Source organism: Lontra canadensis, unplaced genomic scaffold, assembly GCF_010015895.1.
Source record: "Lontra canadensis isolate GAN:19392208 unplaced genomic scaffold, GSC_riverotter_1.0 scaffold35, whole genome shotgun sequence".
NCBI classification, from domain to species: domain Eukaryota; kingdom Metazoa; phylum Chordata; class Mammalia; order Carnivora; family Mustelidae; genus Lontra; species Lontra canadensis.
The window spans coordinates 1,192,455-1,207,686 of NW_022631029.1; the positions used below are offsets into that span (position 1 = coordinate 1,192,455).

A 15,232-nucleotide genomic window follows, 5' to 3' on the forward strand; every position below is an offset into this window, starting at 1 on the left:
ATCGTAGGAAACAGCTTTGGGGGATTTGAAGGAGGGAGGAGAAATAATAACACACATTTACACAACGTATTTTTAGGAAGAGATCGCTTTCAGGTGGCAGCCTCAGGCCCACCCCAAGAAGGAAGGAAGATGATTTTACAGTTGAGAAGAAAGAGGCACAGAGATGCTAAGAGCCGTACTCCAGGCCATACAGCAGGTAAGTGGTGGACTCTGGTGTAGACACCCCCAGGCTTCTTCTAACGGGGCTTTCTTATTGGCCGACGGACAAAAGAGTTGTTTCTGATAGGGTGAGGTATGTGGGGAGGGCCGAGCCTGATTAGTGGAGGGAGGAGTAGTTCAGTGGGCCAGGGAGCACGTGTGGAATTTAGTTGTCTGTGAAGCGGGAGAGGAGCGTCTGATTGACTGAAAGAAGGGAAGGCAGAGTCTGATTGGCCGAGGGCTAGAGAACATTTAATTGACTGAGGCGTAGGAGGGTGGAATCTAATTGGCTGAGGGGAAATCGGACCGAGGTATCATTGATGCCCGCAGTACCTTTTAGCTTCCAATCCGCAAATCCCACAGATCCCGTGTCCTTGGGCCCTGGTAGGGGGAGGTGGAGATTAATCCCCCACCAACTGGGGGAAAATGGAGACAGGTGCGTGTGGAGGAAGGGAGGGGCCTGGGTCGCTCCAGGCAGAGTCCAGGAAGGACACTTTCCTAGCCATACCTGGTAAGAAGTAATCTTGTTCGCATTCCCCTTCACGACCCCGCCCCCCACCCAGCATTGTCTTTGCCCCCTTGGTGCTCCCTGCTCTCCCCAGCAGCAATCCCCAATTCTGGGAGCGTGCTCTCCATCTCTCTAGCTTTTGAAGACCAGGGCCTCTCCTCCCGCCGCCCACCCCAGGGGGTGTCCTGCACCCGCCTGGCTCCTTATTGCGACCATCTCCCCTTTTCCCTCTCTTCCCATTTGCCGTCTTTCTCTCCATTCCCCCCGCTTCTTCTCCCCAAGTTAGTCTCCATTTCTCCATCGAAAACGCCAGCCTAGATGTGGCCCAGGCCCAAACCCTTGGCGTCACCCCTGCCTTCCCTCCTCTCACACACGCATTCCGTCTGTCGTTAAGTCCCGTCACCTCTAAACAAACCCCCAATCCTAATACCTTTCACAGCGCCGTCCCTCCAGGGCGGCTCCTCCTCCGGCTCCTCCCACCGCTCTGGCGCCCTCTTTCGTCGGCGCAACAGAGCCGGAGGGAACCGGGAAAATCCCAGTCAGGCTCCTGCGCAGTCAGCATCCTCCCCAGCTGGATACCGTCTGGGGCGCCCATTCCCCAGAGGAAAACTCGAAGTGCCTCCTAGGGGCACAATCCGTCCGGTCACCTTCCAGCCCCTGTGTCCTCCTACTCTCTCCATCGCTCACTCGGCTCCGGCCTCACTGGGCTCTTGGCTGTTTCTTCAGGCAAGGTCCAGCCTCTGGTCTCTGCTCAAAGAGCATCTCGAGGTCTTCCTCATCCCCTTGCCTCCCTAGATTGTCCTCCACAGCGCACATCCCATAAAATAAGCTTTTTGCTTATGTGTTTCTAGTTATGCTTTAGTGCATCTCCACTGTAGAACAACGTCTGGTACTTCCTGGGAGCTTGGTGTTTGCTGAATGAACATGTGCTCTGTGCTCTCCAGGGCTGGGGAAAAAGGCAGGGAGTGAGCAAGAGGCTGTCTACATGCACAGAGCTCCCAGCTAAACACACCGTCCCAAGAGCGAGTTTGCTGTGACCAAGGATGCACAGGGCTGTGGCTGCATGGAGCGTGAGCTTGAACTGAGCTCAGAAGTTAGGGAAGTCCTCAGAGAACATGGCCTTTGAGCTGATACCTGAAGGAGAAGTAGGAGTTAGCAGAGCAGGGGAGAGGGAAGAGAATTCCAGGAGGAGGGAACAGCATGTGCAAAGGCTTTGAGGGGGAGACAGATGGCCTTGAAGGGTTTGGCAAGATGGTTGCAAGTGGCAGTGAGCAAGAGTGTGGTGAGTGATGAGTTGGAAGGTGTTTGCTGCTCCATTCACACCACATCCCTGAACTGCTCTGGTCTTTGCTCCAAACCTTGAATTACCTCCTGCCTTGTCTCCACCCTTCTGCCCCCTATTTTGTGCCCTGGGAGGCTGACTTGAATGGACCACTCAACCTTTGCCTTATGGCTTCCAATTGGGTTCAGCCAATAGGGAGTCACAGCAGGCACTGGAGGGAGGGAGGAGACTGAGGTCAGGGTATTAGTATCTCATCTCCTCTCCGGTGTGGTCCATGCAGGCTGCCTGTGCCCCTCAACCAACAGCTTTTGCCAGGCAGTCCTCTCTCTGCAAATAGCCCTATCAAGTCCAGGTTCTAGCAACTGCTTTTGCCCCGTAGCCCCAGGTACCAGGGCTCTGGGATGGTAATGGCTCCTGGCTGTACTATCTTTTTGAAATAGTGCTTTTATTAAACTCTTTTCAAATTAGTGTTCTGTTTCTTGCTGGCTCTCTCTTTTTTTACTGAGGTGAAATTCACATAATATAAAGTTAACCCTCTTGAAGTGTATAGTTCGGTGGCATTAGTACATTCACAAATATTGTGCAACCATATCACCGCTGTCTAGTTCCAAAATTTTTCCATCATCCCAAGAGGAGATCCTGCACTCATTCTCCTTGGATATGGGCTTTACTCCTCACTGCCCCTGTCCCCCTGTCACCAGTCATCCCTGATGTGCTCTGTCTCTATGGATTTACCTCTTCTGGTCATTTTACAGAAATGCAGTTATACAATGCATGACCTTTTGTGTCTGGCTTCCTTCACTCAGCATGATGCTTTCGAGGCTCACCCATGGGGTAGCATGTGTCAGGGCCTCGTTCTTTTTTATGACTGAGTAATATTCCACCATATGGATGGACCACGTTTGTTTATTTCTCCGTTGATGGATACTTGGGTTGTTTCCACCTTTTGGCGACTGTGAATCATGTTGCTCTGAATCTGTGTGGACATATGCACATACAGGGACACTGAGTCTCTGTTTTCACTTCTTTTGGTTGTATACTTAGGAGCGGAATCGCTGGCTCATATGGTAATTCTATGTTTAGCTTTTTGAGGAACTGCTAAACTGTTTCTCATCGCGGCTGCACCATTTTACGTCTTCACCAACAGTGTTGGAGGAAACTGCTCTTCTTTTTGTCTCTGCCCCCAAAAAGTCTGCTGTGAGCTCCTGGAGGCCCAGGAAAAACTCTTCCCCTCACTCCTGCCATGCTCCTCCTTTGTCCACTTGCACACGTTTTTCTGGGACCATCTCCCTAACCTGGCCACCACTTCTATGTCTCACCCTCCCACTTTGATTACAGTTTGTTGGTTGCTACCAGGATGAGGACTCTGGTGCCTGGGAACCACGGAGCCCTTGCCCTTCCCAGGCCCTGGGTCCCTTGCCCTCTGGGCACAGGCCATTCTTCCTCAACCTCCCAGATGTGGCTCATCTCTCCCTCCAGCTTCATGCCTCTGCCTGCCCTCTCTCTAAACGCAGCTGTGATCCATGCTTCTGTCAACGCATTCTCTGTCCACCTCCTCCCAGGTGACCTCACTGACCTACTCGCTGGGCATCCATGTCCTCCCAGGACAGGTGACTCAGAGATGCACTTCTCCTGATGGGCAACAGCTGCCTCCCCAGTGCCTCTCCTTGGCAGACAGGGTGTCTCGGCTTCATCAGGGCTGACACCTGGGGCGGGATCATTCTCTGTGGTGGGGGCTGGGCTGTGCATTGTAGGATGTTCAGCTGCACCCATGGCCTCTGCTGACTAGATGGCAGTCGGTCCTCCCCCTCTACAATGTGACAGCCAGAAGTATCTCCGGGCATTGCCAAATGTCCCCTAGGGGGATAATCTGCCCCAGTTGAGAACTACTGGGATTGCCCAAATCCAACCACACGCCCCAAGTGTTTGATGTCTGTCCAGCCCATGGTCTGTACCAAGCCTGGGGCCGAGCACCCTGCAAACCCCACTTCATCTTGCGATCATTGCCTCCGTTTTATCTGTACAAATATGGGGGCTTACAGTAGCCACGTGACCTGCCCAAGCTAACAGCCAGGAAGCCTACTGGGCCCTTCAACTTGCTCCTCCTTCCTTGTCCCTATCTCTCTGAGGGCAGAGACACTGAGCTGTTACCCACTCCTCTCTTCTTCTCCTCCTCTGCCACCCGAAACCACACATCCAGCCAGGCACCAGAGCAGATGTCCTTCACATCCCTAAAAAGTCCACATCCCTGGGGTGCCTGGGTGGCTCAGTCCATTGAACATCCAACTCTTGATTTTGGCTCACCTCAGGGTCCGGGGATCCAGCCCCGTGTTGAACTCTGCAGCCAGCAGGAAGTCTACTTCTCTTCTTCCTCTGCCCCTCCCCACTACTCAGGCACTCTCTCGCTCTCTCTGAAATAAATAAATTAATCTTTAAAAAAAACCCCACATCCCTGACAAAATCAATAAGCTCCACTGTGCTTTAAAACAGCAATTAAAGGGGACTCCTCTCCTGCTCACGCACCATCCAGGGCTCCCCATTGCCTGCCAGATCAAACTTCAGCCACTTGGGCTGATTTTCAAGGCCTTTCACATCCTCTCCTGCACCCCTCCTCGTCTCTCACACCCCAGGGCTAGAGAGAGCCACCTGCCCAGACACACCCTCGGGTTTCTCTGAGCCCAAGCCCCACCCCCTCTCCTGCATCTGTTGAAATCCAACCTCTCCCTCCAGTCCCAGCTCAGATGTCACATCCTTCACGTAGCCTTCCCGTCTGCCTCCTCCAAACAGCACAGCTTTAATTATTTGTATTGCCTCTTCTTCCCTTAGAAATGCCACCTCCTCTCACCCTCAAAGAGGGCCCAGCACCCAGTGAGGGAATATGCCTGAGATGGAAAAGGGATAAAGACATCAGCCAAGTTTGTCACCTGCCAGGACAAGTGGGCGTCTTGCACTGGCTTTTAAAATTCACTCAAAGTTTCGAGCCCCACTGTGTCTTGTCTTCTGGAATTTGGAAGAGATTGGTGCCTAAGAGTTCCCAAACTTGAATTTGGGACTCTTTGGCTTTGTCCTTCATCTTTGTCTTAATCCAGACAGATGGCTTCTGATACTGAAATTTTAGTCATTCCCAATCTTCTGCCACCGGTTTTGCTCTATCTACGTATTACCTTTTATTACTTAATAGTTTTCTTTCAGTGGTCTTCCTCTAAAGACTTATTTTATTTTTTAAAAAGATTTTATTTATTTGTTTGAGTGAGAGCACAGGCACAAGGGGGTGGGAGGGGCAGAGGAAGAGGGAGAAGCAGACTCCCCACTGAGCAGTACCCACCCGCCCTTAATTCCTGGCTCAATCCCAGGACCCCAGGATCATGACCTGAGGCAAAGGCAGACGCTTAATCAACTGAGCCACCCATACACTCCAAGCCTTATTTATTTTATTTTATTTTTAAAAAGATATTTATTTGGCAGGGAGAGAGAGAGAGAGGAGAAACACAAGCAGGGCATAGGGAGAGGGAGAAGCAGGCTTCCCCCTGAGCAGGGGGCCTGATGTGGGGCTCCATCCCAGGATGCTGGGATCATGACCCGAGCTGAAGGCAGATGCTTAACAACTGAGCCATCCAGGCACCCCAAACCTGATTTATTTTAAAGTAAAATTTATATAACTATTATTATATCCACAAGGCTATAGATTTGATATCTAGGGTGAGTCTATTTTTTCTTCTATGAATCAAAGTAAATCTCTCATTTAACATAAATACATAAAATAGAAAATGGATCGAAAGTGTTCCTCCATGTGCCATCTAAAATTACCAGGCCAACATAATTTACATCAGACTTCAGACACTTGTGTCGGTCTTTGGGGACCAGCCAGAGTATTTTCTGTGTGGTTCAGACTTGTGAAAATACATTTCTTCATTCATTCATCCCATCCTTTCTTCCCCCAGCTTCCCCCTTTCTTCAGGTGTAACTGACAAAAATTTAAGGTGTACCATGTGACTCAACATTTATTCTTGTGTTTCAGGTTTCAGCTGCCCACCTGACACCCAACTCAGATAGCAGCTTCCCCTCTACCTCATTGCAAAACCCTGTTACATCCCTTCACCGGGGAAGGGAAACTTCCTGCTGGATATGTTTCTTTCTCTTTTCCCTGCTTAAGCCTCCAATCCACAAAGGCAAGGATTGGGTCTGTTTTTATTCTCTGTCATGTTCCCAGCACCTAGAACCATGCTTGGGTCTTTCCACAGCAGGTCCTTCCAACTGCAGGGATTTATTCTAAACCAAGTGTTGCCTAGCCCTGATGAGCTGAGCCTGGGTTCTCACTGTCAAGGAGACCCTGGTCTCACGGGGAGACAGAGTCAGCTAAAGCAGGACTTGCCTGATTGAAACTTGCGTATGGACGGGGTTGTGAAACCACTGCTTTCTCTGAACCAAGGCATGCAGAGCATGGAGCTAGCCATCAGGATTTGCTGGTGAGGCAGAAGGCTGGAAACTCTATGGTGGTTAATAATAGTCCGCACATGCCTAGCACTTACTGTGTGCTCAAATACAAAATTGCTCCCTATACCTCGAAGCAGGGTTTCTCAGCCTCACTGTTGTGGACATTGGGGCTGGGTCATTCTCTTTTGTGAGGGGCACATTCTCAGTGTGTGCATTGTAGGACTTTTTGCAGCATCCCTGGCTCTACCCACTAGATGCCAGCAGTACCCCAGCATCCAGGTGTGGTGGCCAAAGTGTCTCTAGACATTGTCAAACTGTTGCCTGGGGGACAGAATGGGTGGCAACTGTTCCCCTAAAACATTACAGCCATCCTCTGAGATGGACACACAGAGAGTAGCTGAGGGAGTCATTTGAACCCCCGGTCTCCGGAGTGCATGTCTAACCACTAGCTGCATTGTTTTGTGTGTGGTCCTGGCCCCTGGCTCTGTTCTTTGAGACACTAACACTGCTCAGGGTCTGCTCCACCACTTGGCCCCATCCCCCAGGCTAACCAGCCCCAAGATTAGACTTCCCCGAAATGAAGGATGGCTCATCTGTAGTCTATAATCAGTAATTTATTTCTGACCAGTCAAAAGGCTTTGGAATGATCATCCTGGGGAAAAAAAAAAATCTGAATTTCCTTGTCCTTCCTTCAGCTTCTTTATGGTTTGCTGTGGTTTTGGCTTTGGAACTCACTGGGAGGAGGGTGATGTTTCTCAGGGGTTCAGACTTCTCAGTGTCTGACCTGATCCTTGACTGACCCCAGCCAGTCATGCCTTTCCTCCAGCCCACAACATTTGCCTTAGTTTCTCCAGATGAGACGGCAGTTATGGCTGGAGCCTTTGATCTCTTCAGTCTCCCGTGGGTTTTTTTTTTTTTTTTTTCCCTTTGACAGCTATTTCCTGGGTATCAAGTATGTGCAAGATCTTTTGGCCCTGGGGAGGCAGTGGAGAGCCAAAGGCCAGCTGTGAATCCTTCCATCTGCCGGCCCATTTGCCCAGATCAGCCACCCGTCCAACCATCCACCCACCGAACCAGGAATGGTATCTCTGTTTCACATCCAGGGGTGGGGCTGACCTTGTCTGGACTCATCTGGAGCAGATAAACTGGCCAAGGACAACATCCTAGCGGGATGGTCAAGTTGGCTGACAGTGGGTGGGTGGGGTGGGAGGAGCGGGACCAGAGTCTGGTGCTCCTTGGTCAGGCTGGAGGTCATCCTGGAGGAAGCAGCCCCAGGAGGGTGGTTTGGATCCAGAGGGAACATAAGGGCTGGCTCCCAAAGGCCAATGGAGTCTGAGGATTCCTGGGAGCCTGGTGGGGCCTCGGGGTTGCTGACTTAGGGACCCCTTTCCAAGCTTGGGAGCAGGTCCTGAGGTGGGAGCTTTGCGGGGTACTGGTGTAGAAGCGGGGTGTTAAGGAGCGGGCCACAGGGGTATCTGGGCAACAACTAGAGCCAGGCACCAGCAGAGGGGCAGGGAATATGATGGTGTGGGGCTGCTGGGTGTCCAAGTCTTTGCATCTCCACACGTCTCTTCCGCTGTCTCTGCCTGTGTCTTTCCATCTCTCCACCTGTCAGTCTCACCATCTCTGGCTCTGTTCCTTTCCCTCTCTGACGTTCTCCATGCCTCCACGTCTCTGTCTCTGGTTCTCTCCATCTCTTGGGGCCCAGCCTTGGTCCCCGCCCAGAGGCTGGCCAGGCCGGGGGCGGGCCGGGGGCGGGCCTCGAGACTCGACCGGGCGGGGTTAAAGGGCCAGACGGCGGGACGGAGCGGTCAGAGCTGAGGTTGCTGTGCTGGCGGATCCGGACCGAGGGCGGGAGGCCGAGACCCGCGAGGTGAGTGAGCGCGAGGGGCGGTAACCCGAGCGCGGCCGCAGCGCTGCGCGGTAACCCGAGGCGCCTGGCGCGGGTGCCCGCAGTGTGCCAGAGAAAGTCTGTCTGTGCCCGGCCGCGGCCAGGAAGCCCCGGGACCCCAGCGGCGGCTGCGGGTTCCGGACGCCAGTCTAGGGGGGATGTGGGCGTGTCTCCGACGGTCGCAGCGTGTGAGCGCATTTTTTTCAGTGCTCGCCTCGGAGTCCTGGGAGTATCCTTTCTGGGTATCCGTGGTGGGAAGGGACCTCAAGAAGAAACCCCTCCGCATCAGGACCGCTGAGTCCGTCTCCTAGGGTTGATTGGAGTCACCGGACATCGTCTCACTCATGGACTTTACGCTTGTGTTCTTGCTGTCTTCATGGCCCCTCTACCCACCCATGGTAGGCACAGAGCCTTCAAATCCCCCTTTATGAGAAGAGGAGATGCCCTCCTGGGCCCCCAGAGTTGGCAGTGAGGGTTGTGTTAAGCCCCGTAGTTAAGCCCCATACTGGCTGATGTTTTTGCTGGATGCTGGAGAGATCTATGGTCGTTGGTGTCCCAGGGCTTCACCCTCCCTGCTTGGACCAGGGGTTGGCTAGCCAGCCCAGACCATGCCTGGTGGCTGAGGCCCGCCAGCTGGGGAGTCTCAGGCTGGAGGTGGGAAGGAGACAGGGAAACAGTGGGGGAGCTGGGATTTGAACAAACCCATCCTGTCTGACCCCAAAGTCCTGGGCACTTTCCGATGGCCCCAGTCTGTCTGTACAGCCCAGCTTGGGTTTCTGAAAGGTAACATTAGCTCTGGGCTGGTGTCCAGTGGTGACCTGGGTTGGTATCCACAGAGGGGCTCGGATGATTCCGCAGACAGAGAATGGGACCCCACTTCTCCCTGGCAAGTGTTGGGCTCCATTCTCCAAATCCCAGATGGCTGGGCAACAGTAGTGAACATGGTGGCAGCCTCAACAGCAGTAAGAGGCATATATGATCAAGGGCTTGCTGTGTGCCAAGTGCTGAGCTGAGTACTCTAAAAACATGGCATTATCATCAAAGCCCCGTGAAGTGGGTAATATAGTTCCTGTCTTACATATGAGGAAATTTAGGCTCAGAGAGATGCAGACCTTCCCCTGAGGTCACACAGCTAAAAGGCAGAGGCTACGGAATCCTTTCTGAGGCTCATGTCCAAGTGTGGTCACACTTGGTTGGGATGGTGGGCTGAGGCAATTGCAGTTCTGGAATGATCTAGATTACTGGTAGTTTTTTTTTTTAAACTTCGTTTTCTGTTAGGATCTCCTTTGGGCCAAGGAAGCTGCAGGCAAAAGCCTACATATGCCCAAAACTGTAGTAAAACTCTCCTTCCCACTTCCATTGGCCAACTTGGCTCTGCCCTTAGAAATGCCCCTTGAAGTTCTTTCTCAGAACCCCAGAAATTTGGAGTAAGCCTCCTCTCAGCTCAGACTTCTAGGCAGTTTGGGAGTCTCTGGTGTCAGGCAGCCCTTTGGCATAGAAAGGGGGTGCTGTGAGCAGGGATGGGGGTAGGTCGTCTCAACTACAGGTTTCCGGAGTGAGTGCAGGGCAGGGCGAGGGTATGGGGCAGTGGAGTCAGTGTTGGGGGTCTTGGCTGCCAGGCTGCCAGTGGGCTCCAGGACCTGTGGTTCAAGGAAAGGCAGATATGTGGTTTCTGGCGGGAGGGGGGTGTGGAGTTGTGTCCTGCATTCCTTCTCAGGAGCCCACACACCTTGTAAGACAAGTCCCTGACAGGAGGCCGGGCTAACCTGACAAACCAGCGCTCCATGGGCGTGGGCCACTGAGCCAGTCCCTGGCACCTCAGTTTTCAGATAATGCCGGCCCCAGGAGGACAGGTGGGGCCACTTCTGCCAGGGTGGGGCCACTGGGTGTCCTTGCCTGGTGTCTGATGCACCAGAGGAGCGGGTTTGCCAGCCTCTTGGAGCATCCTGAGAGTGTCAGCTTTGAATTTCTCTGCCTCCAATAAAAGAGTGATAATGGAAATAGGAATGATGGCTAAAATTTGCATGCCTCCTGCCAAACCTCATCTCGCTGAAGTGTCCCAAACAACCTTAAGAAGTATCGGACCTGCTGTTATTAACCCATTTCACAGACTGGCAAACAGAGGCTGTGGGGAGGGGACCAGACTCTATTCAAGGCTGCTTACTTGGGGAGGGGCAGGGCTGTGATTTGAATCCAGGCTTGTCTGAATCAAAAATGCCCATTTTAAGAGAGATGCAGTCCCAAAACAACATTTTATTTTTAATTTTTTAAGTTGAAGTATAAGTTTTTGCAAGTTGAACCCATACATGTCACAGAACCCACATCAAGAAAGAAACAGCTCTTTGAGCCCCAGAACACCCTCTCCCCAACTGAAGCATCTTTATTAATTTTTCATTAATTTCAACTAATTAACTTAAAAAAAGTTTTGAAAAAACAATTTTTAAAGCTTTCATTTATTTATTTGACACACACACCGAGATAGTGAGAGACAGAGCACAAGCAGGGGAAGTGGCAGGCAGGCAGAGGGGAGGGGGGAGAAGGCTCCCTGCTGAGCAAGGAGCCTGATGTGGGGCTATATCCCAGGTCCCTGGGATCATGACCTGAGCTGAAGGCAGGCTCTTAACTGACTGACCCACCCAGGCGCCCCATTGAAAAATCTTTTTAAGTAATCTCTACACCCAATGTGAGTCTCAAAATCACAACTCTGAGATCAAGGGTCACACACTCTACTGACTGAGCTAGTCAGGTGCCTCTCAACTAATTAACTTTTAAATAGGCTTTATATTTTAGAGCAGTTTTAGGTTTACAGAAAAATTGTGCAGTAAGAGTCCCAAAACACCCTTCAACTTCCCACAATTTGCCCTACTGTTAACATCTTCCATTATGATATGTTTCTTTTTAAAAAATATTTTCTTGTTTGTTTATTTACTTTTTACAGAATTTAAAAAAATATATTATTTATGGGGCGCCTGGGTGGCTCAGTGGGTTAAAGCCTCTGCCTTCGGCTCAGGTCATGATCCCAGGGTCCTGGGATAGAGCCCCACATCGGGCTCTCTGCTCAGCGGGGAGCCTGCTTCCTCCTCTCTCTCTGCCTGCCTCTCCACCTACTTGTGATCTCTGTCAAATAAATAAATAAAATCTTTTTTTTTAATTTTTTTTAAAGATTTTATTTATTTATTTGTCAGAGACAGAGGGAGAGAGAGCGAGCGAGCACAGGCAGAAAGAGGCAGAGGGAGAAGCAGGCTCCCTGCCGAGCAAGGAGCCCGATGTGGGACTCAATCCCAGGACGCTGGGATCATGACCTGAGCCGAAGGCAGCCGCTTAACCAACTGAGCCACCCAGGCGTCCCAATAAATAAAATCTTTAAAAAATATATATTATTTATTTATTTGAGAGAGAGAGAGCACGAGAGAGAGAGAGAGCACACAAGCAGGGGGAAGGGGCAGAAGGAGAAGCAGACTCCCCACTGAGCAGGGAGCCCAACATGGGACCTGATCCTAGGACCTTGGGATCATGACCGGAGCTGAAGGTGGATGCCCAACTGACTGAGCCACCCAGGCACCCTGCTTATTTGTTTATTTTAGAGAGAGTAGTAGCGGGGGATAGGGAGAGGGAGAGGGAGAGAGAGAACCTCAAGCAGACTCTGCTGAGTGCTGAGCTCAGAGCGCAGAGCCAGACATGGGGCTCAATCCTATAACTTATTGTGACCTGAACCAAAACCGAGAGTTGAATGCTTAACGAACTGAGTTACCCAGGTACCCCTAGGGTGATATGTTTCTTACAACTGATGAACCAATGTAAACACAGTATGATTAACTAAAGTCCATTGTTTACATTAGAACTCATTCTTTGGGTTGTACAGGCAACTGATTCATCTTTATATTTATTTATTTATTATTTAATCTTTATATTTAATTAAAACATTTTTGAATGAACATTATGTGCTCATATTATAGAAAGTCAAAAAGTCCCAAAGACGGACAGAGAAAGTTAAGTTTCCCTTCTCCTCCCCCCTCCAGTTTTTCTAAGCCCCTTCCAGAGGTAACCATCATGATAAATTTCTCATGGGTCCTCAAAGCCTCTTTATTTTTCATTTTTAAATATTGAAGCAAACTTTATCTCATATAAAATAACTCTTTAAAAATGAAAAATTCAGGGGCATTTAGCACATTCACAGTGTTGTACAACCATTACTTCTATCTAGCTCCAAAATATTTTCATCTCGCCAAAAGGAGAGATCCCATCCCTGTTAGCAGTCACTTGCTTCTCCCCCAGCCCCAGGCAACCACCAGTCTGCTTGCTGTCTTTCTGGATTTGCCTGAACATTTTTAAATGGGGTCAGACATGCTAAGCCTTTTATATGTGGCTTCTTTCACTCAGTGTAATGTTTTTGAGGTTCATTTTTGTGTATCTATAGCAGGACTTCATTCCTTTTCATGGCTGAGTAATATTCCATTGCATGAATATGCCACATGATACGCATCCATTCATTTGTTGAAGAACCTCTGGATTGTTTCTACCTTTTGGCTATTCTGAATAGTGTGGCTATGCATATTTATATACAACTATCAGAGTATGTTTTCCATTCTTTTGACTATATACCTAGGAGAGGAACTTCCAGTTTCTTTTTTTTTTTTTTAAGGTTTTATTTATTTGAGAGAGAGAGCAGAAGCAGGAGAAGCGGCAGAGGGAGAGGGAGAAGCAGACTCCGCACTGAGCAGGGACCCTCCCCCCTATGTGGGGCTTGATCCCAGGGCCCTGACCCTATGACCTGAGCCAAAGGCAGATATTTAACCAACTGAGCCACCCAGGCACCCCTTGGAACTGCCAATTCTATGTTTAACTTTTTGAGGAACAGCCAACCTATTTCCCAAAGTGGCTGTACCACCTCAAAACTTTTTGTAGCACTTTTTTGGTGGGGGGGCTTGGCAGGTGTGCTCTTGTTTGGAGAGGGGCAAGAGGAACCCAGCTACAGAAAGCAGAGGACTCAACTTCCCCAATTTATTGAGCTTTTCCCATGAGCAACAGATGGACTTCTTGCTGTTGTTACCATTTTGCAGATGAGAAGATGGAGGCTCTCAGGATGACAACCAGTTGGCGATCTATAGTGTGTGTCTTTCTGCTTGGAGCAGAGTCTGTCCTGGGAAGAGCTGTAGCCCACGTCTGGCAGAAGGGGGTGGGCCCGGTACTTCAGAACTCCCCTCCCTGGCCCACCCACCTGGAGCAGGCTCCTTTCTTTGGGAGCTGGTCTTTTCTCTTGTTGCAGCTCACTCCCATTTCAATTTTTCGGGAAGATATTTCCTTTGTCAGGATATCAGCTGGGATTTTTCTGGGTGGGGGTAGAGGTTCTTGCTGTGACTCCATTCAGAAGACCCCCCACTGCCTTTGGCGGCTACTAGGAGGATGAAAGAAATGACCCAGAGAGCCACTGCACACAGATGGTGCTCAATAAGGGAGGTGGCTGATTGTGGTAAAAACTGGACTGTCCGAGCAGAGGTAGGCCTGGAGGATGAGGAGAAGCCCTTATACACAGAGCTGGGGGAAAGGCATGTGCAAAGGCTCTGAAAGGGGAATGAACTTGGCCTGTGATCAGAGTGGCTGGAGTTGAGTGAGTGAGGGGGAGGGCGGTGGGAGAGAGTTGGAGGGGTCCTACAGGGGCGAGGGACTCAGGGCACTGTAGTCCGTGGGAAGGAATCTGAATTGTGTTTAGAGTGTTATGGGGAACCATGGGAGTATTTCGAACAGGGTGTGATCTGATTTAATTTTAGGAAGATCCCTTTGGCTGCTGTGTAGAAAGTGGACTGCTGCAGTGGGGCAGGAGGGAACTAGGGAGACCAATGGGAGGAGGCTACTGTACTGGCGGCCTGACACGGGTTGGGATAATGGGATGGAGAAAAGCAAATGGGTGTGAAAGATATTTAAGATAGACTATTGGCAGGACCTGATAACAGATTGGATGTGGGACGAGAGGGAGGAAGCAGGTGAGGTGAATATGACAGCCTGGGATACGCCCCTGTGGGACATCCAGGAGGTGGCTGGACCATTAGGAGCATTGTCGAGACATGGGTGGCACCTCAGAGACAAGGTCACAAAAACCATGGGAGGGGGTGAGATTCCTAGGGTCTATAAAGAGAGAGAGAGAGAGAGGAAGAGATGACTCAGGACCAGTCCTAAGGAACTCCAACATTTACAAATTGGGTGAAGGGGTCCAAAACATCTTGAGAAGTGGGATCTTTATGGCTGAAGTGGAAGATGGGCAGGGGTCAGCTCCTGAAGGGCTTTGAATGCCAGACTGAGGGCAGTGGGGAGCCATGGAGGGTGTTAGAGCAGTGGAGTGAAGACAGACCTTCAGAAAGGTGACTCTGGTGTCTGGGATGGCAGCCAGACTGCAGTCAAGTTGCCCAGGGGTTAGAGAGGACCCAGAAGTCTTGGGTCTGCCAAAGTGGCGACACCACCTGACTCCAGGCCACACACAGGAGAAGGTCACACTGGGGTGGATCCCAGAATCATCTTTTACAGTCACCTCCAGTTTCAGTTAGGGAAACTGAGGCCCAGGCCACACAGCTAGTCAGTGGAGTCAGGATTAGATAGAACCCAGTTATGTGTGTGTGTGCACACATGTGCATTTAATAGGAAAGCCCCTTTCCTTTAGGTTCTTCATTCAGATGTCTGCCCAACTAGCCCCTCGCCAGAGAAACCCTCCTGGACCACCTTATCTAAAAGGATTGGTCTGTATCATCTTATGCTGTGTATGAACTTCCTGTGGCTGCTGTAACAATTTACCATGAACTGGGGGGCTTAAAACAACACACACTTATTATCTCATAGTTCTGGAAGCCAGAAGTCTGAAATCCAGGTGTTGGCAGGGCCGCATTCCCTCTGAAGTTTCTAGGGAAGAATCTGTTTCCTACTTCTTCCA

The 15,232-nt window shown here is 50.6% G+C and overlaps 1 protein-coding gene across 2 annotated transcripts in view; it reads left to right on the forward strand.

Moving 5' to 3' along the window:
* LOC116873647 (cytochrome P450 4F22) overlaps positions 1–15,232 on the forward strand; it is a 57,269-nt gene that overhangs the window by 19,523 nt on the left and 22,514 nt on the right. Inside the window, exon 2 of one of the 2 annotated variants that reach the window (XM_032867504.1) lies at positions 77–196. The gene's annotated coding sequence lies outside the window, so the exon portion shown is untranslated. Of the gene's footprint in view, positions 1–76; positions 197–8,256; positions 8,296–15,232 lie in introns of those variants that run through there. The other variant, XM_032867505.1, reaches the window with a different exon arrangement.